Source organism: Cryptomeria japonica, chromosome 5 (genome assembly GCF_030272615.1).
Source record: "Cryptomeria japonica chromosome 5, Sugi_1.0, whole genome shotgun sequence".
Taxonomy (NCBI): domain Eukaryota; kingdom Viridiplantae; phylum Streptophyta; class Pinopsida; order Cupressales; family Cupressaceae; genus Cryptomeria; species Cryptomeria japonica.
In genome coordinates this window covers 532,810,390-532,836,689 of record NC_081409.1, presented here as the reverse complement: position 1 = coordinate 532,836,689, position 26,300 = coordinate 532,810,390, and positions in this window count along the sequence as shown.

Genomic DNA, 26,300 nt, shown 5'->3' with positions numbered 1-26,300 from the left:
ACAGCAAATACCTGACGGCAAGGAAAAAGCGGTCTACTATATCAGTCGCACATTGGTGGGATATGAGCTGAACTACACACCAATTGAGCGTGCATGTCTCGCTGTGGTCTTTGCTTCACAGAAATTATGACATTATATGCTCACTCACAAGACTAGGTTGATTGCCAGAATTGATCCACTAAAATATCTTCTCAACAAAGCTACACTTACTGGGCGGCTGGCCAAGTGGGTAATGATCTTGAGTGAATTCAACATTGAATACGTGGACAGAAAAGCTATAAAAGGACAAGCCATCGCAGATCAACTGGCAGATGCTCCCATGATAGATGATGTTCCTCTACAGTCAGAATTTCCAGATGAGTCCATTCTAACGATATCACCTGCAAAGCCATGGCAATTATATTTTGACGGCTCATACACACAGCATGGGGCAGGAGCAGGTATACTTTTTATAACTCTCTAGGGTGATTCTATACCAAAGTCATACCGCTTATCATTTCCTTGCACCAACAATATAGCGGAATACGAGGCATTAACAATTGGGCTAAGAATTGCAATTCAGTGGAAGATCCAAGAACTTCGTGTTTTTGGGGATTCTCAACTTGTCATCCGTCAAGTAACTGATGATTATCAAACAAAAGATGAAAAGCTAATGCCTTACAAACAACTAGTAGATGATCTGAAACAGCACTTTGTAAAGATAGAGTTTGAGCAGATACCAAGAGAACAGAATCGTGCTGCAGATGCCATGGCTACAATTGCTTCACTCATTGATCTACCGCAAAATGAGACCTGCTATGAGTTCCTGGTAGACAACCTGCTGATTCCTTCATATGAGATCACTCCTACGGAAATGATATGTGTTGTTGGTCCTGAATCCCAGTTATATGGTTCCATATTCACATACCTTCGCGACAATATCTTACCTCCCGATCTATCGAACAACCAACGCCGCACTTTCATTCGCCAATCCTCCCGATACGTTATCCTAGCTAATATCCTATACCGACGAGGTCTAGATGGCACCCTCCTTAGATGTGTGGAGAGTGATGAAGCTCAGATTACGTTACGAGAAGTACACAAAGGGATATGTGGTCCGCATACTAGTGGTCCTACCTTGGCCAAGAAACTCATCAGGACTGGATACTACTGGCCTACTATGGAAAAAGATGCATATCAGTTTGTCAAGAAGTGTAAGCAGTGTCAAATTCATGGAGACCTTATACATGCACCAGCACAGGAACTACAGCCACTTGCATCTCCTTGGCCCTTTTGTCAGTGGGGACTCGATCTCATAGGCAAGATTCACCCTCCTTCTTCCAATGGACATAAATTCATTATCACAGCCACAGAATATTTCACAAAGTGGATTGAAGCCGTGCCTCTCACACAAGTTACTGGGAAACAAATCGCTAATTTCATCCTGAACTACATCATTTGTCGATACGGGATTCCTACTTCCATTATCACTGACAACGGGCGTCCTTTCAAGAACCAGGATGTTCGTGAACTCTGTGAGCGCTTCCATATCTCTCACCGTTTCTCCACACCATACTACCCCCAAGGTAATGGCCAAGCTGAGGCGTCTAATAAAACAATTCTCAAAATCCTTAAAAAGACAGTCGATGACGCTGGCCGTAACTGGCATGTCCAACTCAATCCTGCACTTTGGGCCTACCGCACAAGTGTCTGCACACCTACAGGAGCTACACCCTACTCACTTGTCTACGGCGCTGAAGCCATCTTGCCTATTGAGGTTGAGCTACCTTCTTTACGGGTCTCTTTAAGAAACATAATCAACGATGAAGACTACAGGGTCTCTCACTTACAAGAACTAGAACTGCTGGAGGAACGACGACACACTGCTTTTAATCATCTCAAGGCTTACCAACAAAGAATGAGTCGCAGTTACAATCACAAGGTCAAGCCTCGCACATTTGAGGTAGGTGACTTAGTCCTCAGAGAGAACCCCAAGAATCAACAAGATAGAGATAAGAAGGGCAAATTTGAACCCAACTGGCTTGGTCCTTACATCATCACAACAGTATATGGATCTGGGGCATATCAGCTCTCAACTACAGAAGGTGAACCCTTGGAGGATCCTATCAACAACATGCATCTTTGCAGGTTCTACACATAAGCTCTTTGGAATATCCTAATGCAAAACTACAAAAAAAAAAATCAAAAAAATTCAAAAATACAAAAAAATTATAAAATGCAAAAAAATCGTTACATGGTGAAAGCCTGGCAAACAGGCGCCTTGTGACAACAAAAAAATTGAAAAATCCAAAAAAGTAAAGAGAAATAATTTCGTCCAACGGTGAAAACCACTTCGGTGGCGCCCTGGGCAAGTACCATGGTGAAAACTGGGTCACCAACGCCATGCGTAGAGAGACTTTGCTCCTCCCTCCTTCAGGATTCTCTTTCATCTTTCACTTTGCACACACTCACAACCTATTCACTCACAATAAACCTACCCATTCCCATCATGGCTTGTTATTGATCTACCCAAGATTGGTTAGCCATCCATAACCCCCCCGTTTTCACTCCCTTTCCATCCATAATAAATCAGATCCTGTCTGTGACTACGACCAATTCCTACGTCTAGTAATGGGTGTGGAACTGAGAACATCACATGTTTTGAGGAATACAGTTTCTTCCAGCTTCCTTCAAGTCTATCCACGCACAATCTGCAATAAAGCAACATCTGCATCGCCAGTCCACAATAAAGTTCCATCTTCTCCACAATAAAGTATCAGTTTCATGGATTCAGTCAGTTTCAAATGAGACACAGCAGCAACAATGAGCTTCAACAAAATCAAATCTTTCAACAGACTCAGACAACATATGGCTCAGTGTTAATCTATCCTTTTTGTGAAAGTGAACATTGTGACCACAATCAAACATGACTTATACAAGTGACAAGAGACACTAAACTTGAGGACTACAGTGGATGTTGGTGTCGAGTCTTGGTTTTCTTTTGATTTTATCTTTTTGGTGACATGTCTTTTAGCTTTTCCAGGATGTCTTTGACTAGAGATTCTATCTCCAGGATGTCTTTGACTAGAAAGGCGAGGATGGGGTATCATCACCTATTTTGTTTGCTGTCTGTGGATTGTCTTTTTAGTAATGCTATGACTTGTACAAGGATATGAGGACACTGTGAGTCTAGTATGAACTGGGGCATTCCTTGTTTGTGACTGTCTTATCTCCATGCAAACAGGTACAATAACTTTCTGGGTCAAACAAATGCCTCGATTGTCATAACCTATTCTGCCATAATAAGCTCAATGATGATAACGCACAAGAAGCTCTTTCACGTTCATATCTTTTGTCTTCCATCCCCCTTTCTTGATTGACTTCCATTGTCCTTCTCGAGTCCGCGTAGCCCGCTATCACATGACTGAGTATGATGACACACCAAAAACATTTGCATTTCGTATAGTTACACCTACATTATCACATATAAGCATTTCATACATACATATAGATATCACAATTGCATCACATTCTGCATATAACACATGTTAGCACATCTCACATTTTCATTATGTAAATAATCATTTGCATTATCATATTCATTTGCATTACATACATTCACATTTGCATCATGCATCACATATACAACATAAAAGAACAAAAATATATTGCATTGCATCATATAAGCATCCATATCATAAAACATGTATCACATAAGAACATTTCATCACATAGGTACACATGCATATAGCTGCCGCAAAAATGGACCATCTCTCATATATAATCAAAAGTGTCATGATACAATGATGTCAAACGAATCATATGGCTACAAAAGAATCACCCGCAGGTGTCTACAATACAACAATGGTACATATACTGATACAATGGGGAGCCCTCTATGGCTATGATGAACTCCCTCCCTCGGAGCCGCCTGACCTCGACGGAGTCTGAGCTATAGATGGACCCGCTCTAGGATCCCCCTGTCTCTCTGGTGGTGGTGGAGGCCCCATGACCCCACCGCTAGATGCCTGTCTCCTGCGACTCCCTCCCGTAGCCGTCGCTGTGCGCGACGATCTATGAAAGCTCCTAGCCCGCTGATCTGCTGGCACGGCTGCATAGTATAGATCCCTCCAGTAGGCGATCTCCTCTCTGGCTCGCAAGACATATGCGTAGCCTGCCCCTGCATCCTCTGCTGCCCGCCTCCCTGCCCTCAGAGCTGTCTTAGCCTCAGTATATCTCTGGATGGCCTGATCCCTCTCCCGCTCTATGTCTCTGACCCTAATCCTGAGGTGATCTCTCTCTCGCACCAAATCCTCGATCTCATCTACCTAGCCCTGGCAGATCTCTTGTAGCCTCAACAGCTCATCCTCCTTAGGATCTCCGCCCTCAGCCTCTGCCTGTGGCTCCTCCTCTACAGGTGCCTGTCCCTGTGCCTGTCTAGGTACCTGTGGCTGTACCTGTCTCTGTCCCTCTGCCTGCACCTGTCTCGGTCCTTGTCTAGGACCCTGTGCTGCTGGTACCTGTAGGGGCAGTCCACCCCGTCCTCTCACCACCGGAGTTGCTCTCTCCTATCCTCCCTCCCTCCGAGGTGCTACTCGCCTCTCTCCCACCACTCCCCTCCACCTCTGTCGGCCCCTACCTCCATCCCCTCCACCATCATCATCATCTCCTCCACCCTCTCCCTCCAGTGGCTCTGCCGGATCTGTCAACCTGGGAAACGGATGCTCTGCCCAATACGCAGAGTACTCTGCGTCCATCCCTGCATTATCTACCTCTGGCCACATGTCCCATGGCATCGGCATCATCTCTGCTAGCTATGTCACCGCCTGATCATATGATAATAGCGGCTCAAACTGCACCTGATCTCTGACTGTACGGGCATACATGCCCGAGCCCCGTGGCATCCGCTGGATTCGCCCAAACTGCTTGCATACCCTGTCAACAAGCTGCCTCTCTAGAATATAGGGCATCCGCCCAATCAGATACCTGCTCCTGAATGCATAGGGTAGCTCCAATACGTCATCATCCCACTCCTCGCACCCCAGGTACGGCCTCCAGATGACCATGTCTATGTCATCTATGATGCGCCTCCAATGCTCCAATCTACCAATCCGAGGCTGGGAAGTAATCATGTTGTACAAGTGCACGAAGCTCTGTCCCTGTCCTCTGCCTCTGAAATGAATGGGTCGTGTGATGGGAAGGTGCTCATAAGCCCACACCTGCAAGAGAGTAACGCCGCAGCCCAAGCCCACTGATCTGTGGTACACAAACTGATGCAGCTCATAATATAAATGTGCCAGGACACATGGCCCCCATGCATACCTAGTGTGCTCTGTCATCAGCATCTCCAATGCCCCTCCCCAGCCCACTGCCAATCCTCGTGTGGCCCTGTCTGGACACAAGTACCCACTGATGGCTACCCCAATAACTGCCGGCAATGCTAAACCTGTGGCAGTCATGGTATCCCAGGCTACATGACCTGCTCGCATCTCCAACCCGGGATCCTGGAAGACCCATCTCAATGCCTCCCTGTCACCATCACGGTCATAGAGAATCAACTCTCCATCAATAGGGATATGCAGAATCCTGTAGACATCCCCTAATGTAACTGTCATCTCACCCATCGGCAGATGAAACGTGCACGTCTCAGAGTGCCATCTCTCAGCCAACGCAGTCAGCAAACCCATGTTTGCTCGAAACTCAAGCACAAATAGCACATGTGTAAGACCCATCTCCTCAATGGAAATCCTATCCTGGATCGACAACTCTGGTCGCAACCTCTGAGTCGACGGGAATCTCTCCCGTGACTCTAACATCGGCAAATACTCCTGCAGTCACACAATCAATTTTGTCAGTTATCATGGCATTCACTGTTTATCACAAAATGCTACTTGCTACCTAAATGCATCTGGTTATCTATCCTAGTGACACTCACTGTTCATCACAAAGTGTTGCTATCTACCCTAGTAGTGCTCCCTGTTCATCACAAAGTACTACGTGTGTGACATTCCCTGTTCATCACAAAGTGTCACTCACATTCGCACTCCCTGTTCATCACAAAGTGCTGCCTATCTTGGTGCTCCCTGTTCATCACAAAGTGCCTTGATCTATTCTACTCTTCCTAGAGGACCTGCTTGAGTGTATCCTCTCAGCAGCTTATCCAATCGACAGCGTATGTTCATCACAGAACTGCCGGTTTGACCTAAAAGACTAAAACCATGCATTTTGACACACAAACGCACTTTTAACACACAAACGCGCTTTTAACTCCTAAACGCGCTTATAGACTGCATAAATGCGCTTCTGCAACACAGATGCGTTTTCTGAACACAAACGTGCCTATACCATGCACAAACGCGACCAGGGAACACAGACATCCCTACATGACATAAACGCCCCTACAGTACACAGACGCTTCTACATTTCACAAACGCGTCCGCATTCAGCACAAACGCGGTTCCAGGCACAGACGCGCCTGGACCCGACACAGACGCGCCTGTCCGACACAGACGCGCCTGGCACTGACACAGACGCGGTTGCGCATTTTTGCATATTTCAACTATCCTATTCCTAGCGCATTTATTGCTACTAAACATGCATTTATGACAAAACTCGAAATGCGTGAAAGTACGAGGAGGTTTTCGGGTACTTACCGGCTCTCCTGCATCGGCTGGTCGCTGGAATCGACGAACACGGTCGAATCTATGAATGAATGCCATCGCTGTTGACTGCTGCTACTCTTTTCTCACTCTGCACTCTGATCTTCTAGGGTGTGGATGACAATGGGGATGTCTTTTGCCCGTGGTCTATCTTATAGCCTACCCTAGCCCTCGCCCTCATTTCTCGAGTCAGTATTCTTCATCCTGTGACTTTGTCACTCTATTCGCTTAACCCATTCTATCCCATCTTTCTTATCGAGCGATTGTCTGCAATCTTTTCAGACATTTTCATCCAATCTCTCGAGGGGGCATATAATTCCCATCTTGGGGCAACTCTATATCAGTTCATCTTATCTTCTTTGAAACAACGCGACAAGCCGCATTGTCTCAAAGAGGGGCAAAATGTAAACACTCAAAATTGTCATGTCTAATTAAATAAATATTTTATTTATTTAATTATCTAAGCCTAATTCTTCTATTAATTAAATAAATCTTTATTTATTTTAATTAGTTCATTTATCCTCTTCTAGCCTTATTTCTCATTTAAATAAATACATTTATTTATTTAAATTATCCCTTTCCTAAATTAAATAAATATTTTATTTATTTAATTGTCCTACTTCTTCTATTAATTAAATAGATCTTTATTTATTTAATTAATTCATTATCTTTTTCTACCCATGACACATGTCATCCATCTCTTAATTCCTACACTACCTACCTCTTTCATTATTTTGGTATTTCTTATACCTACCCTCTAATCCTAGCCGACCTCTCTTTTTACACCTCTCAATCTTAACCCTCCATTTTCTCATTGTGTCTTCTATTTAAGGAGATGCTTTCTTCATTGTCAAACCCTAATGAAGCATTCTAATGACACATCCTAATGACTGATTTTGGAGTACTTGGCTACACTACAATTCCACTTGCAACCACATTCTGTTCTTTATTGAGCTCTTGTGCATATAAAAATCTGAGAGCAAATATATCAAACAAGATCAATGGAGATAGGAAGAATGGAGATCAAAACCCTATTGGACATGTGATGGTATAATCTTTGTGATTTTGAGTTATTTTGCATTGTCTTAGGTTATCTTCATATGTTATGGTGGATCTTTGTTCATTGTTAGGCTAGGGTTTAGTGGTTGAATCCATTTTAGTCTTTCATTATTGTTATTATTGTTATTCATTTTCACCATATACAGTGATTATCCGAAGTTTGAAATGGCTCCTAAGATTCAGAAACCCATTGTTGTTGAGAACATTGAGAAGCCCTCACTGAAATACACACTACCTCCCACAGTAACATCTGAACCGGATGATAAAACTGCATTTTCACTCATTCTGGATAGGGTTTTATTAGTTGAGGATGTTAGATTCTTCACTAAGTGTTGTGTTGAGGAACTAGGTCACATAGAGATCAAGGACACATATGATGAATTGTGTACTGATGGGAAACTGGATAGCAAGTTTGAACACATTAAAATCAAGGGATTGACCGAAGCCCTAACCTACCCATGAGTCTTCAAACTCCAATGGGTTAAAAAAATTTTGAGTAGAGTTCATGATGACTTTATGTGGTTAGAGGAGCAACCATTCAAGATCACCAAGGAAATCATCCACTTGATCACCAATTACCCTATTTTCGACCATGCCTGAGCTCAGAAAATGATTTCACATAACGAATTGATCACTTTAATCAGAGTTGAATCTGATTGCAGAGGTCTGAAATTGAACAATGTCATAGATGTAGAGATGAAGTTTGTAATTAGAGTCATAGGTTATTGTTTCTTTCAATCAGCAAGGGAAAACAGTGTACCTTGTGCAACTGTTGATTTAGCCTATAAAATTCAGAAGAAAGGCATGAAGATTAATCTATGCGAAGTGTTGTTGAAAAATCTGTTTGAAAATCTCAACACCATAAGGAAGCCAAAGAAGAACAACTCAGTGAACACACTGAAGTTTGGATCACTTTTGGTATGCATGTTTTTCTATTTTGAGAAATTCTTTCCATTAGTCGGTAATGTAGTTTGGGAGCTACACTGACCAATCACCCATCAAATCAATGACTTCATCAAACAACTAGGTGATAACTTCAATGAGGTTATGGATGATTATTTTAGCAAGTTTCAAGAAAAGATGCATAACAGGCACAAGATTCCACCCCAGTTAGTTGAGAAGTACAAGGGTAGTATATGTTTTGAAGTAGACACCGACTACTGCTATGTCAATGCCATAGAACCAAGAGCTCAATCTTTGCCACCTATGGGTTATGAGATTGATTTTGACATTACACAGTAGTAGATGGATGCTTTTCTTGCACTACCAAGGCATGCTACCGAGATCAGATATGGTACATATGAAGAAGTTAAAGAAAAAGTCAAAATGAGAATTGTAGTACCAAAGGCTACAAGGAAAGCAACAAAAATGATTAAAGCAATAACGGAGAAATTTGGAGAATGTTCTTCCTCCACTCCTGTCAAGAGTGTTCAAGTCATCACTGAGGAGGAATTTGAAGCCCAAGAAGAAGCTATCACATTGAGCACCAAGTTGCCAAAAGGGAAAATTTTGAAAAGGAAGAAACAAGATACATCACAGGTATCACCGACTCCTCCAGTGAAGTGCCCAAACACTAGATCATCTACAGTGTCACCGAGCAAGAAATAGAAAAATGTTGCAGTTCCAAAGGTAACAAAAACTTATAAGAAGTCTACTCGGAGACTCATTTTGAACAAAGAGTCCAGTGACACCGAATCTAAAGACAAAAACAAATTTCAGATTATTAAGAGTAAAAAGGAAGATGTACATAGTGTTGATAATTTTTGTGCCAATCTGAAATAGTATGGTGGATTTGGAGCATTTAGATATGTAAAATATGACTCCAGATTTGATGTAGAAAAGAGAAAAATTGAAGAAGCTGTAATCTGCACTCTTCTGAAATTCCAACTGGTCCCATTGGAAGTAAATAATTCTCTTCCAAAAGCATTATATTTACATATTGATAACAGGTGGAAATATGCCATGGACTCAGAAAAGAAGATGAGAGAAAGAAGTCTGGTACATCTCTTTCCAGACATGTCAGTAGATGAGATAAGTGAACATCTAAAAAACTACCACACAAACTTCCTAGTCAAGCAAAGAGCCTTGAAACTAATGAATGGTATTTATCTTGATGTAGAGAACGAAACAAAGGAAAAATGGAAAGAAATATTTCAAATCAAGAGTACTGATGAGCAAGGTGAAGTTGAAATAGTGGATATCACTGAACAAGATCCCACTGAAACTATACAACCTGATGAAGATGTCATGGATACTAAGGAACAGGAATAGGAAATGATAGAAGGGAATGCTTATGCCAAACTGGTATCAAGTGAGTCAGTTTTGGAACAAGTCAAGTCCTATCCTCCGATAAGTCAACATGTTTCAACCGAGACACCTCAGGATACTGAACAAGGCAAAGAGGGTCAACAGTCTACCAAAGGAGAAGCTACTTCTCAGGCCACCGAGGAATAGACTTCTCAAGCCCCTTCAAGTACTGAAAATGTTACAACTGAGACCCCGAGCAAGGATTCACCAAAGGCTACCTCTGAGGCTAAAGAAATTGATAAAAGTGTTGCCTCTACTAAGTAACCTACCAAGGGTGTACAAGCCTCCCAAGCCATTGTATTAGTTCAATCAGTGATAGCCTCCTCCTCTAAAGAAAAGAAAATGAAAAAGCATAGCTTCAAGTTAGATTTGTCAAAACCAATTGTGCTACCGAATGTAGACATGTCCAAATTAAAAGGGCAAGAACTTATTGAATTTGGTGAACTATGCAAAGCCAAAGTAGAACAAGAGAGACAAATGGCTATACAAAAGAAAAATAGAGTACTTCAGAAGGTCAAAGCACTATTAACAGATATTCTACCTAAAGCTACAATGAAAAAAGATGCAGCCATCCATATTCAACTAGATGAACTCCTCAATCAGATAGAGACATCTGGACTAGACGCATCTGAATACTTGAGCAAATTGAAGGACAAAGAGCTCACTGCGAAAATGATTGAAGAGGTATAGAAAGCCATTGCTATCGGTAAAGTAAAACTTGTCAAATTTATTACTGAGTTGTCCCCTCAACTCAAGCACATTCTTTATTTATTTCAGAAACTTTGTACATTCTATTTATTCATTAAAGATATCAAGAATAAAATAGAAGTGTTTGAGAAAGAGATCATCGATCTCTCCGATAAATTGACCACTGAGCCAAATTCTATTCACAATTTCTATACCAAGTTACAAATGCTCATGGCTCAACAATTAGAACTTAGGAATGAAGAGCACAAAATAAAGATGGACATTATGACTCTTCAAACTTTATTCATTCCACACTTATCCTCCGTCCAAGAATAGATCAACAAGGCTACCTCCTTATCCACTCAGCTAGAGGGAAGCACTTTAGATGGACTGATTTCACTGTTAGCTGATATTATAGCTCAAAATTCACTCATGGATAGTGTCAAGGATGAACTCTCTTCTGCTCTCACCGATGCAAGAACAAAGTATAAATCCATTTTTGACTAGTTGCCTCCATCGAATGGTAACTAGTTTTGATGTTTGTCAAAAAGGGGGAGTATAGTGTATACAAGAGAAGTATCAAGGGTGTACTCAATACTTTCCCTTTTGATGAATCTAATTATACATTTATGTGTGGCAGCCTATTTCTCTCCTTTATTTGAGCATATTTATGGTGATTCTTGTGTATAGTGATGGTGTAATTTGGAGGATCCTTTACCTTGTCTTCATGAAAGGTGGGTTTATCCACATGGGCTGCCAGTTAGTATGTGTTAGTGGGCATGTGGGTAGACTTTAGTCATGTATACCTCTGGCTTACGGCGAGTATCCTTATACATACATCACTATGCGAGATGTGACCTACGCGTGCTTGTTTTCGTGAGGTACACTACCATGCAGGATACGTCCATTGCGTGTCTTCTCCGCTTGGGGTATTGCCATGCCGCATGATGACGTGATGCAGGGTTTCCTGGTGGGGCATTACAAGAAGTATACTGAGCAGTTCAACATATTCGAGTATACAGATAATTTTGACAGGGGGAGCAGTGATCACCGAGTAGTGAACCGAGCAGGGAATACAAAATATTGATCACAGCGCATGCATAATCAGAGTTATGTATAGTATATTGATAAGGGGAGTATATTTAAGTATACTATTTTATTGACAATTGTATATACTGTCAATTTAGTCAAATTTTGTAAGTATATAGATTTTTTTAATGACTTTGAAAGAAGTTTTGTCAAACATTTCAAAACTAATGTCATAGGGGAGATTGTTACTATTTACTAAGTTGTCATTAGTTTTATGTCCAAAGTCATACTATATACTCTAGTCGGTTATTACTACTGAAATATTTAGTCGGTAAGCACAGAGTAGTCAGTTACAGAAGTTACAAGTCACAGAGTTTAGTATACACTGAGTTGTCTACTGAGTAACATTCTATGTCTACCGAGCAGCAAATATGGTATACCGAGTTGATACACATCGAGTGAAATGTGTTACCAGATTCATTGAACCTAGACACATGGGAAACATGTTATAAGATCGAGGAACAAGGAACCGTTATCACATTGGAAATTGCACTTAAGATGTTGTATGATTTTGAGGACATCTATCCAATGAAATATTTTGTATAGTTATTCATTTGATGAATCATGTTTGTAAGATCGAAGCATGAACAAGATCACCGTCATAAGAGATCTATTTATACAGCATGAATTGAGGATCAAATGTGTATCTGTGTATGAGTGTGAAGCAAGACATATGTGAAAATCAAAATCATGGGAAAGCACTGAGTGTTATGACTATTACAAAGATACACAGAGGTCACCAAGAAGGATTTCAGAGAACAATCAAGGAACAAAGTAAACTGAAAGGTTTATCGAGTTATTTTATGGGTTACCGAGGTATGCTATAAGCAAGGTAATTTCATTTTGAGCACATAGAATCTACTATAACATTTTAGATGTGAAGTTGTAGATATTTTGTAAGATTTTGATTGTAATATTTTGAGTTGTAAGAGAAACCTTTAACAGGGTAAAAGACTCTAACAAAGTCTATAAATTGTAAAGCCTTTAACCAGGTGCAGCATTTAGAATAAATGTTGTAAAATCCTTTAGCAAGGTAGATCTAAAGAGCTTGATACTCCTAATAGGGTAAGCTATCAGAAATAGCTAAACATGTAGCTCTAACCAAGCAACCTTTATTATTGCAGTAGTGAAGTTGTGGGTGTCATCCCCACCGCAATTTTTCTCTCTAACAAGGAGTTTGTGTGTAACCAAAATATATGTGTTATGGAGTGAATCATGTATGATTGTTATTTGTTTGTTTTAGCATTATATTATGTTTCAGCAATATTTAGTTTATTCTTAATAGTAAAGTTATTGTTGAAGAGAATATTTGAAGTACTGATTCACCCCTCCCCTCTCAGTACATTATCTTTCCATATTGGGCCTAACAAAGTTTCTTTATGTGTTACTAATGATGGACTAACACATTTGCTTCATGTGCGAGTTGCTTTATGTATATGTCATTATGTTGTGTGGAAGTGTATGGGGTGCGAGGAGATGATTTTCCATCACTCATTCTGGTGAGACACAAAAAGTCACGATTCTCCTTCACCGGTGGGTTTACCATGTTTGTGTATATATGTATGCATGGTTCAGTGATGCAAGAAATGATAGTTCTAATACTTAATATAAGTACAGATCTAATAGCCAACAAGATGAGAGGGGGGGTGAATCATACAAACTTAATCTTCCATAAAAACATCAGATTCAACCTCGGTAACATATAGATCAGTAATATAACCAAAACTGTTAAACATGCAAACTCAAAAGCATATAAACATCATGAACCTCATAACACCAGATTTAACGTGGAAACCCAAATAGGGAAAAACCATTGTGGGATTTCAGACCCACTAAGAACTATACTCTTCTAGAGTATGCTCAGTTAAAAGCAAATCCTGTTAAAGATTACAAACGAATTGCTAGATGTGACTCGGTTAAGGGATTTCCCTCATATCTATTAGGATCTTCACCTTGTTAGAAGTGACCTTGTTAAAGGATTTCAAACACTCAATTAGAATGTCACTTTGCTAGAGGGTTTTACAAATAAGATTGTTAAGTCCACTCGGCTAAGAGATTTTCTGTCACTTTCACAAAATAATAGTAATAAAAATCTATCTGCAACTTCACATCTAAAATGCTAAAGAAGATTCCTATTTGTTCAATACAATCTAGACATAGAGCTAATCTTGTCTATCTGCTGGGCTTCTATACTTTGTTATTCAAATAGGTCTTCAAGCTTCTATGCTCGGTAATCACTATGTAGCATCCCTATGCATACACTTGCCCGCATACATTGTTTATCAACAGTTTCCTATTTATAAACAATTAGGTAACCACTTAATCTCCTTGATCACATTTCCTATGATCAATCATAGCCATCAGATCTTCAATCTTGTCCAGGTTCAATGCATCTTTCAATCTGAAAATGTTTTACCCCGCTTGGGAACTTGCATACATTTCTTGGAACTTGTGCCAGGGTATTGTGGTTCAATCTGCACTGTAGATCTTCATGCTAACTTTCCATTGCCTTAGATTCATTAACAAACTTCATCCACAGCTCACCAATCATTTAATCAGTTCCAGCTCATCAACTTCCTTCATTAAATAATGCATGTAAACATTTAATGCATTCTATTATAGCTCGGTTACAACTTGGTTATAACTCAGTTATAACTTGGTGAATACTAAACTTCACTCGGTAGACATACTGCCTTCATTAACCGATAGCGATAACCTTAGGGTTTACCGACTAGGTTCCTTAGGGTTTACCGACTAGGTTCTTTGCTTGGTAACATAGTATAGTATTAACCTTTACAATTTACAACATATGAATGATGTTAAAACAATCTAAACATCATGATCTCATCATTGTCTGACTCGGTAATAGTTGCCCATTGAATACCTTATTCATCCCCTTATTCATCATATTATTTCTTGTGTCTTTTACCGACATCTTTATACTCTTTTAAATCATACTTCTCAAGATATGGCAACATCATACTGAATTAGAAAATCAATTTATTGGCATCAATGACAAAATAATAATATCAAGACAGTAAACATCCTTAATCAGTTATATCCATAATCATCAACAACCTTCTCAATATCCTTATGAAATGCCAACTGTAGTCACATAAATCTGTCCACTTAATTAAATGAATACTTAGTATTTATTTGATTATTTAACCATCAATTAATAATTAATTAAATTAATATTTAATTAATTCATCTTAACCCTCTTCTCCTATTAATTAAATAAATTATTCAATTTATTTGATTTAATTCACTTAACCAAATTCAGACCATTAATTAAATAAATAAATCATATTTATTTAATTAAATCTTCTCTCACATTTAAATAAATTAATATTTATTTAAAACCCCCAAAATCCCACCTCTCACATTTAAATAAATAAATCATTTATTTAAATCACCTTTATCCTCCACCCACTTGCATTTTCCTGCAAATGCAAGTTGCACAATTATTTTAAATAAATCATTTATTTAAATCACCTTTATCCTCCACCCACTTGTATTTTCCTACAAAAGCAAGTTGCACAACTATTTTAAATAAATTATTTATTTAAAATCCTATTTATCCTCACCCACTTGAAACCTTTAATGGTTTCCCTTAAAGTAGTCAAACTTGATGGCTTTAAAGTCTTCAAACTTGATGGCTTCCTTCTATAATCTTCTTAAGACTTTAATGGTTTTCCTTAAAGTCTTCAAGCCTTTAATGGTTTCCCTCAAAGTCTTCAAGCATTTAAATGCTTTATCTTCATTTTCTCATTTAAATAAATTAATATTTATTTGAATATTTATCCAAATGCAAATTACACCATTTAATTGAAATAAATGATTTTATTTTAATTGAAAATACCAAAATTTCTCCCACTTGCATTTTTCTACAAAATCCACTTGTATGCCTAAACCCCTTCTAGATTCTTCTAAACTCTTCCTAATTAGCCTAATCCATCCCCTAAATATTGTCACATTCCTAAGCAAATTGGAGTCACTTCTCAAAGACTCCAAAGTCTTTGAAAAGCAATTAATGCTTTGTGTGTTCAACAAATTAACCCTCAAAGTCTTGGATAACCTTTGAAAGCTTCCAACCTTCAACCACTAAATGGCTCAAAGTCTTTGATAACCATTGAAGGCTTTCAACCTTCAACCACTTAATCCCCAAAGTCTCCAATAACCATTAATGGTTACCTCAAACCCTCCCACATGGTTAAAACATTTGTTTTGACTCAACCTCTACCCAACCCAAAGGTCTCATCAGGCCATTAATGCTTTGACCATGATTATCTCTTAAACATTTGCACAAAGGTTTATCCTTGGATTAACTCTTAATCCAGTGGGTAATCTTAATTTAGACTTGACCCTTGCCTTCTAGATAACCATGAGGTCTTCTCAGGCCTTTAATGCCTCCAACCTCTTCTCTCAACCCAATCCTATGTTGAAACTTGTCACCATTTTATTGGTGCCGATTGTGCACATGGATCCCCAACTTTCAATCCTAACCCTTGTTAAGATTGCTCAATCTTAACCCTTCATTTCCCTATTTCTTCTATAAATAGAACCCTTCTCCTCAAGCAAAAGGAGAAGCATTTTAGAGTATTGTTGTTATACTGGCATTAGCATAGAGCTTTTTCATAGCATCACTATCTACTCTTGCATAGTATTTGCTTATCATATTCAACCATCTTGAATCTCCATATGGCATCCATGGCTAGTGCTAAAAGCTGAGAGCTACACTCATTTGGGACTTGGAGAGGAGAGGAACAAGGGAGGAGCAACTATGAGCATCTTGATTAGCTATTTCATTTTATGTTTATATGCTTTCTATTTCATGCTTAATATCTCTCTTGATATGCCTGTTTAGGATAATCTTTTGTTGCTAACACTAACGTTTGTTTCTTGTGCTCTTGTATGTGTTGCCATCAAACAGATTTTCTAATCCTTTTTGCAGAGCATCATTTGGTGAACCCGACGTGAATCCAAACACCAAAAAGATCAATTTTTTTTTTTTTTAACCAATAACATGTTTGAATGTTGAAAATGTCACACAGGTTGCGATTTTGACACTGTTTTGGTGCGTTTGGCATTATTTTGGCGCTATTCCCCCTGTTTCAGTGCTTTTCCCTTCTCTGTCTTTCCCTTTCTTTTAATACGTTTGTGTTAAATAGTGCCTCTGTTCAAACGCAGACTAGCGCTATTGTAACAAAACGTTGTACAAATCACTTTGTAACCAAAAAAAATAAAAAACCAAAAAAAAATAAAAAATTTAGGCTTGTAGAAGCCCACCAAATAGGCGGATTTTACTAACTATTTTTCTCTTTTGTGCAGATTTAAATTAGATTAAAGAGTAGATTTATATTTTTTACTAACTTGTTTTTGAAGTTGGTTTTAAAAATGAATTCACTTTTTATTTCGGTTTAAAATTAACTTCACATTTCAAGTTTGGGCTTTTAAAAAAGAATCACACATTTGTTTGGGGCTCTTAAAAAGAATTTCATTGTTCAAAGGTAAAAAGAACCACAAACTTATACAAAAACAACTTTATTTTTTTTGCAAGTTAGGAAACAAACTTCGTTTTGGTGCTTAAAATCAACAAGGCAAATTTTATTTCTTGCATCAAGATAAAACTCACAATCCACACTTCCATTTTTGGTGCAAATAAAATTCACAATCAACTTGTCTCATTTTCAAAGCAATTTTACTTCATGCAAACGTGTTTTTCATTAAGTTGACCAGGATTTCAAATTCTAGTTTACTCAAACAATTGCCTTTGAAAATTAAAAAGAACACCATGATTGTTGGAGCAACATCTCCAAATAGTTAGATCACATTGCAATGACAGATTAAAAAGAACAAGTGTTTCTCGTGCTTGGCACACTTGTGCAAAGAGTTGGTCGAGTGGTCCTACTTCTAACACACACTATCCTCTCCCTTGGCTTTCGTGGTCCTAGGTGCAAGAGAAAAGTGTTAGTAACACTCACATTTTATCTTTTTAAGAGAGGCCTGCCAAGGGATCGATACTCTTGGGAACGACCTCGAGCGGTAAATCCTTCGAGCCGCTATAGAAATCAGGTGAGAGCGAAAGCTGTAGCCTTGGGTATAGCTGTTCCTACAGTGTAACTGGCCAAAAGGACAAATGGGCCCCACCACCAATTACAAGGCTCTTAAGTGAGTCACTGCAGAATGAACTTATGTCCAAAAACATCGAACATGACTAAACACCTTTAAGTAGTAGCCCACCCGTTCTATTGATTGAGGATATTTGAGGTATAATTTAGTGCAAGAGCATAGATGGTTTTGCTCCCAAGATACTCACCATACATATTTCCTTGAGTAGAAACATAGCTTTTTGAAAGGTCACTTGTGGCTTGATAAAAGTGGTGACTCCCCCATCATAGGGATCATCTATTTGTTATGCTCGTGCAAGACTTAGTATATCACATCCTTACCTGCCACGGCGGGATTGATAAGGTATGTAGTACCAAAGTCGAAGAAATATCAAGATGTGGGCTAAATTTATCACAACTGGCCATTTGACCTTAGGGATAAAGAGTGTTTGAAGTGTGTTCGTTTTACAGACCTAGTGCAAATTGAGCCGACTTCAGGCTTTGGAATTACACCTTAAAATAAATCTAAAGGAAGGGTCAAAAACAAGTCCAAGGATTGGGTTGATCTAGACCCATACTCATTTGTGCCTTTTGAGGCAACATTCTTGTGTTTGTGTGCTTGCTTTGTTTTCTTGTCAAAGAAAAATCAGAAAATCAATCCCAAAAACAAAGTATTCATCCAACATCTGTCAACACAACCAAAAATACCAAAAACAAAGTGCAAACAAACAAAGAGTCAAAAATTTATGACCATTCTTCACATCTTGCGAAAGAAGAAGTGTCATCAGAATATTACCTTGAAAAGAAGACCATTAAGCTCAAAGGCTTTGATCAAAAGGAGGAAATTCTTCTATCTCAATAGACAAATCTTTGTCTCACATAGAGTCTTTCTACATCGCATGCGTCTCTATCTTCAAGGTAAAACAAACGAGTTTGATTCCGAATCATTGAACCGCAGAGCTTTTATGCAATATAGAGCTCTGAGTTATCACAAAAATCAAGGAGGAAAGATTAATCCCAACTTCTTCCCAAACATCTGTATCACCTACAACACAGCTCGAGAAATGCCACCAACGCTTGAAAGGGAAGAAGTAGAGTTTGTTCCATTTGAAACACAAAGTTTTTATTAAAGTTGAAAACAAAACATCCATCATCTCATTCATACATCATTTTTCCATCATCAATTCATCCCAAAACTCTCAAAACATTAAGAGGTTCTTGTCCCAAGATTCTTTTTTTAGATATTGCTTGAAATCAAACACATCACATCACTTTTAGATTGTTTCTACATCTAGGATAAGCTCATCCTAAGAGACACATCTACGCAGGTTAAAACTAGTTCATGAGTGAATCCTCTCATTGCTAGGTAGTCAAAATCTGTAACACATCTCAGATTTCTCTACACCTTATCACATCCAAACTCATCAAAACAAACAAGCAATTCAAAGAAAGAATTCTGGTTACATTTACCTTTAGAGTGCTAGAGATCTACAATCCACTAATCATCCATCTTTCATCAAACAACTCATCATCATCTTCAATCAACTTCAACACAAACTTGCAAACAAAATGGCTCAAACCCGATCGCGATCAAGGCAACGAGAAATAGAAATTGAGGAAGAAGAGGACAACCTCAATGAATTTCAAGAAGCACTTGGAGGAAATGTAAATGATGAAAACCCAAGTAGTCCCACTCCTTCAACAATCGAAAGGGTTCAGCATAACCCTCACTTTAACAGATTATTTGATGAAATTCTCAGGAGCAATGCGGATGCTCACTTCTTAAGACTTGCTCAAGAAGGAGCCAAACTCCCCTCAGACTTTGATCTTGCCCAATTAAGACAAGCATCAGAAAGACAAAGTCGCCATGAGGAGGAAAGACGTAGAGATCCCATCAGATATAACATCCCTCGAGGTAACCCACCACCTCCTCCTCCAAATGAAATGGAGATGTTGCGGCAACAAGTCGCGAATCTCGCCCAACAACTTCATAGTGGTGTTAAGACCAATCAATTTTCACTTAACGACATCTGTCCCTATCCGTTTGATAGGAATCTTTATATGCCACCCTTTCCACGCGGGTTTGAAACACCCAAATTTGAAAAATATAGAGGAAAGGGGGATCCCCGTGATCATGTCCGAGAATTTCATTCTGCTTGTCTTGAAGTAGCTTATGAGGACACATACCTAATGCGCCTTTTTCCCCAAAGCTTGGGAGGAACAACCACATCATGGTTTTCCCGACTTCCAGGTGGCATTAGAACATTTGAGGAACTCATCCAGAAGTTCCTATCTCATTACTCTTATAATATTGAACGCGACATCACCATGGCTGATCTATGCAACACCAAACAAAAACCAGGTGAATTATTCGCAGTATTCCTGCAACGATGGCGCCAAATGTCTAGCAGACGTTCTCTTCAGTTACCTGAACGAGAACTAGTGGAAATTTTCATTTCCAACTTAAACGAAGAAATGGAATTTCACCTGGATGTCAAAGACACAGACTCTTTTAATGATATGATCACCAAGGGTATAAAATGTGAAAGGGCACTCATCAAAAAAGGACTCATCAAAATCTTTAATGAACCAAAAGATGCTCCTCGCCCGCGCTTCAATAGCGATAAACCGAACTTCTGGAACAAGAATAAGAACATCGTCAATGATGGAGTTGTGGATGCCAGGACTGTCCAAAATGCACAACCTATGGTTCGGTTTGCAGGACAAAATCCTCCACCTCAAAATAATACACATGGTCCTCCTAATCAAGGTCGCATCACATCTCAAGATGAACCAAGACCTCGTCCACAAAAACAAAAACGCACTTACACTCCCTTAGGGGAACCCATTGAAACAGTGTTGCGACAACTCCTCTCTCAAAATTTGGTCACTCTACCTAAGCTATCAAACTATGAGCCTCAAGTCAAACCAGCATGGTGGAAAGATACTGAACACTGTGAGTTCCATCAAGGAAGAGGACACAAGACAAGTAATTGTCACCGATTGAAAGATCTCATTCAAGATCTTATTGATCGAGGAGAAATTGAGATTGAAGGACATGATCCAAAAACGACAAATAATGATCACCTGATGTTCAAGAATCCACTTCCATCACAAGATCAAAGGGGTCCTTCCACCTCCAGGCGAGGCACCGATACCACTGACTATACGCAGGCTGCGTATAACTACACTGTAAATCACCTATATGATGCCAGTGAACAAATTGCAACTATAACCTTCAAAAATCCCACCTCAAATTGCAATGTTGTTACACGTCGCAGCAAAGTTACCATAAAGGCAGCTCCACAGGGCACCACCTCTGTTCCAAAGCAGTACAATCTTGTGGAACAATTAGACAAAACGCCTGCGCTCATATCCATTTTAGAACTATTACGCCTATCGCCATCTCATAAAACAATCTTGGATCAAGCACTCCAAGAGGCGTCAGTCCCTGCAAACCTGAACACAGACCAATTTCAAGCCATGGTTGGAAATCTAAAGTCATCACCTTGTCTCACTTTTTCCGAAAGTGACAACTCTTCGTTCCAGCAACCTCATAACGCCTCACTCCACATTGAAGGCTTTGTCAACCAACACAGGATCAAGTGAGTCTTGATAGATAATGGAGCAGGCCTAAACATTTGCACACTTCAGTTGGTCACAGCATTGGGATATGCAATAGAATCAGTGGATCCTCGTAAGAAGATCACCATCAAAGCCTATGATGATGCAGAGCGTTCATCCAAAGGAGCTGTGGTACTACCAATCCGAGTGGGCCCTGTGGTAAAGCATATCATTTGTCAGGTTCTGGACCTTCCTCTGCCATATAATCTATTATTAGGGAGACCTTGGATACATGCCATGCAAGCTGTTCCATCTACCTACCATCAATGTATCAAGTTCCCACATAACGGGGTCGAGATCACAATCCTGGGCGATGCAAATCCCTTTGCATTTTGCCATAATATCAGCCATCAACCAGAGATTACCGTTCCTAATAATAGAGAAGCCATTTCCTCCACATCATATATAAATCCCGCCTCTCTTGCCAGTTCGAACACCCCTATACCCAAGCAAGAAAAGCTTAAGATGAAAGTCGCAGAGGAAGGTCCCGGGGAATATAACTTAAGTCAACTCTTTTGTGTGGGACAAATGCCCACTTCTCCTAGAACACATGGTAAACCACAGCAGTTACTCCAGCAACCACTAATCACGCCAGCATGTGCCTTAATGCCTTTCATCCTTGGAAAGAGTCAAGAGGAAGAAACACAAGATGAGGACCTAGCGGACTGGATCTATAAAGATCCCATCACCACTGACAAACCGCAAGTTACACTTCCTACGGAACAATATGGCAAAGGCCTCCTCATTATGCAAAGAATGGGATATGATGGTCAGAGTGCTTTGGGATACTGCAAACAAGGACGACACGAACCTCTACTACCAGAATTCAAGCCCAAAGGTAATACAGGCCTTGGCTTTGAAAAAGAGATCCTTCCTAAACTCAGATTCAAAGGAAAACCCGGCAAACCATTTTGCCCACCTACTGCAAAGAGGATACCTTTCATAATCAAAGCACCATCAAGCACTATCCCCACTGCCCCCTCAAGGCTCACAACTCCACCATCACCAATGTCACTCATCCCATCAAACGAACCAGTAATCCTATCAGCAACACCATTTGTAGCAGCAACTATATTGGAACCCGCAGCAACATCTATGGCACCAGTAATTCCAGCAGAAGCCACTGAGTCACCATTACCGATACTTCCAGTGACAAATCCATTAAACCCCATCACAATTCCTGCAACACCGATCACTACAAGGATACATAAACCAATCACACCTGCCGTGTTTAACTCCAAAGACATCCCAGTATGGTATAGCAATCGGATGCTGGAGAGTGATTCAGAGACCGACTCACATGAGTGGGAATTCGATTCAGTGCAACTTAACACTTCAGATGAGGAAGACACATCACCACCTCCACCCCGCAAAGACATCCCTGTTTACGGAGAAGCACAGATAAAGACCACTTGGGTACCTGAGCTGGAAACATCTTCCACAGACCCTACGTCTCATCCTACGCCTGATTCTGACAGGGAGAGTACCATCAATGACCTTCACCACACTGTCTTAACCCTCACTGATACATCTCCCACACTTAACTTAATTGATGAAGTAATGCCCATTATCCACCCTGAACTCATTGAATGGAACCAACCAAATCCCCCATGTCTTGACCTCTTCCAAAATGATGAGGCTATCATTGACTTTTTGGAATTAAGGGATAATCTACCAAGCGGGGATCACAAAGCTGGATTCGCCATTGAACTTAATAGCGCAGCATACTTCGGGGCGGATGCCAAACCCTTCAGCTGCAAAAATATAACATTAAAACATGGATCTTCTAGTGAAAACCACACTGTGGCACTGTTTGATCCAACAAAAGTAAAAAGAAAGAGCGTATCCAACGGTGAAAACCTCTCTGAGGCACTTGAGGATGAAGGGTTTGACATTCTCCCTGCTAGTACACAACAGGAACGATCGACGATTCTCATTGAGGAAACCAAAGAATACAATGTGGGGACTCCTGAAAATCCTCATATCATACATCTGGCATCTCTTCTCACTCCAGAGGAACAGCCTCAATTTATAGAGTTCTTCCAACAGCGTCAGATCAACTTTGCATGGTCATATGCAGACATGCCTGGGCTTGATCCTGATTTAGTCATGCATCATCTCACAGTAGCAAAAGGAGCCAAACCTGTCAAGCAGAAGCTTCGTAAGATGCATCCTCAGATTGCCGTGCTAGTCAAAACAGAACTCAAGAAACTCCTGGATGTTGGTTTCATTAGACCAATTGATTATGCAGAATGGATCTCCAACATTGTACCAGTTGGCAAACCAAAAGGGGGCATCCGCATTTGTACAGACTTCAGAGATCTAAATAAAGCATGTCCTAAGGATGACTTCCCTCTACCAAATATTGACATCATAGTAGATTTGACAGCAGGACATGCCATGCTTTCACTCATGGATGGCTTTTCGGGATACAATCAAATAAAGATCGCACCAGAGGACCAACATAAGACAGCCTTCACATGTCCATGGGGCACATACTGCTGGAATGTAATGCCTTTTGGTCTAAAGAATGCAGGAGCGACCTATCAAAGAGCAATGACCACCATCTTCCATGACATGATGCATACTATAATGGAAGATTATGTGGATGATTTACTAGCAAAATCACTTACTAGAGAAGGACATCTTCACATCTTAGATAAAATCTTTGATAGACTGGAACAATACCATGTTCGACTCAACCCAAAGAAATGTGTCTTCGGAGTGACCTCCGGGAAGCTTCTAGGATACATTGTCTCAAGCAAAGGTATTGAGGTCGATCCAGCAAAGGTTAAGGCAATAATGGACATGCCACCTCCAAAGAATATCAGTCAGCTAAGAACACTACAAGGACGGCTTCAATCTATCCGCAGATTCATTGCACAATTGGCTGATAAGTGTCACCCATTCACACACCTGCTACACAAGAACATCCACTTTCAGTGGGATGACAGATGCCAGCAAGCATTTCAGGCGCTTAAAGACTATCTCATGAATCCACCATTGCTGATGCCACCAGATCCAAGTAGACCATTATTGCTCTATATCTCAGCAACAAGTACAGCATTGGGTGTACTACTGGCACAACATAATGCAGAAGGAAAAGAGTGTGCTATTTACTACATCTCTCACACACTTGTGGGCTATGAACTCAATTACACACCTATTGAGCGAGCTTGCCTAGCAGTAATCCTGGCAGCCACTAAACTGAGGCACTATCTATTAACACACAAGGTGCAACTCATTGCAAAGATTGATCCACTCAAGTATTTACTTAACAAAGCAGCATTGACAGGTCGCTTAGCTAAATGGGTAATGATTCTAAGTGAATTCGACATCGAGTATGTGGACCGTAAAGCTATCAAAGGTCAGGTCATTGCAGATCAATTGGCTGATGCACCACTCATAGGCGATCATCCTCTCATTTCCAATTTTCCAGATGAAGAGATATTCATGATCACAGAAGCACAACCATGGAAACTATATTTTGATGGTTCATACACTAGGCACGGCTCGGGGGCAGGCATTCTGTTTATCACACCTCAAGGTGATAGCATCCCGAAGTCTTACAGGCTCACATTTCCATGCACAAACAACATAGCAGAGTATGAGGCCTTGATCACAGGACTCAGGTTAGCCGTACAATGGAAATTACAAGAACTACAAGTATATGGCGACTCACAACTGGTCATTCGACAAGCAACTAATGAATATCAGACCAAAGATGATAAACTCATGCCATACAAGCAAATGGTGGACAGTCTAAAGACATCATTTACTACTATCACTTTTGAGCAGATACCAAGAGATCAGAATCGAGCTGCTGACGCCATGGCTACCATCGCATCTCTACTAGATCTTCCACAGAATTCAACACGCTACGAGTTCTTGGTAGAACAACTTTGGATCCCGGCTTATGATATCCCCGAATCTGAAATGATATGTTGCCTTGTTGGTTCTGAATCCCCATGGTACGGTGAGTTCTACACCTATCTCCGCGATCACACCCTTCCTCCCAACCAATCAAATAACCAACGTAAAACCTTCATTCGCCAAACTGCTCGATATACCATTATTGCCGAAACCCTATACCGACGCGGTCTTGATGGTACTCTCCTTTGATGTCTGGAACAAGGTGAGATAACAAAGGCTTTGGAAGAGGTACATGAAGGAATTTGCGGGACTCATTCAAGTGGTCCATCACTCGCCAAGAAACTCTTGCGAGCTGGATATTATTGGCCATCTATGGAAAAGGATTCCTACTACTTTGTCAAAAAATGCAAGAAATGTCAAGTTCATGGCGACCTAATACATGCACCAGCTCAAGAACTGCAACCAATCACAACACCATGGCCTTTTTGTCAATGGGGTCTTGATCTTGTGGGTAAAATCCATCCATCTTCATCCAATGGCCATAAATTCATTATTACCGCCACCGAATATTTCACCAAGTGGATCGAAGCTGTTCCACTTACCCAAGTCACCGGCAAGCAGATCGCCTCATTCATCCTCAATTACATCATCTGCCGGTATGGTGTGCCCATGTCCATTGTCACAGATAATGGTCTTCCTTTCAAAAATCAGGATGTCCGTGAGCTTTGTGAGAAATTTCATATCCAACACCGCTTTTCCACTCCCTATTACCCACAAGGCAATGGTCAGGCCGAAGCATCCAATAAAAACATATTGAGGATCCTAAAGAAGACAGTCAATGATGCCGGCCGTGATTGGCATGTTCAATTGAATCCAGCGCTATGGGCATATCGAACTAGCATTCGGACCCGTA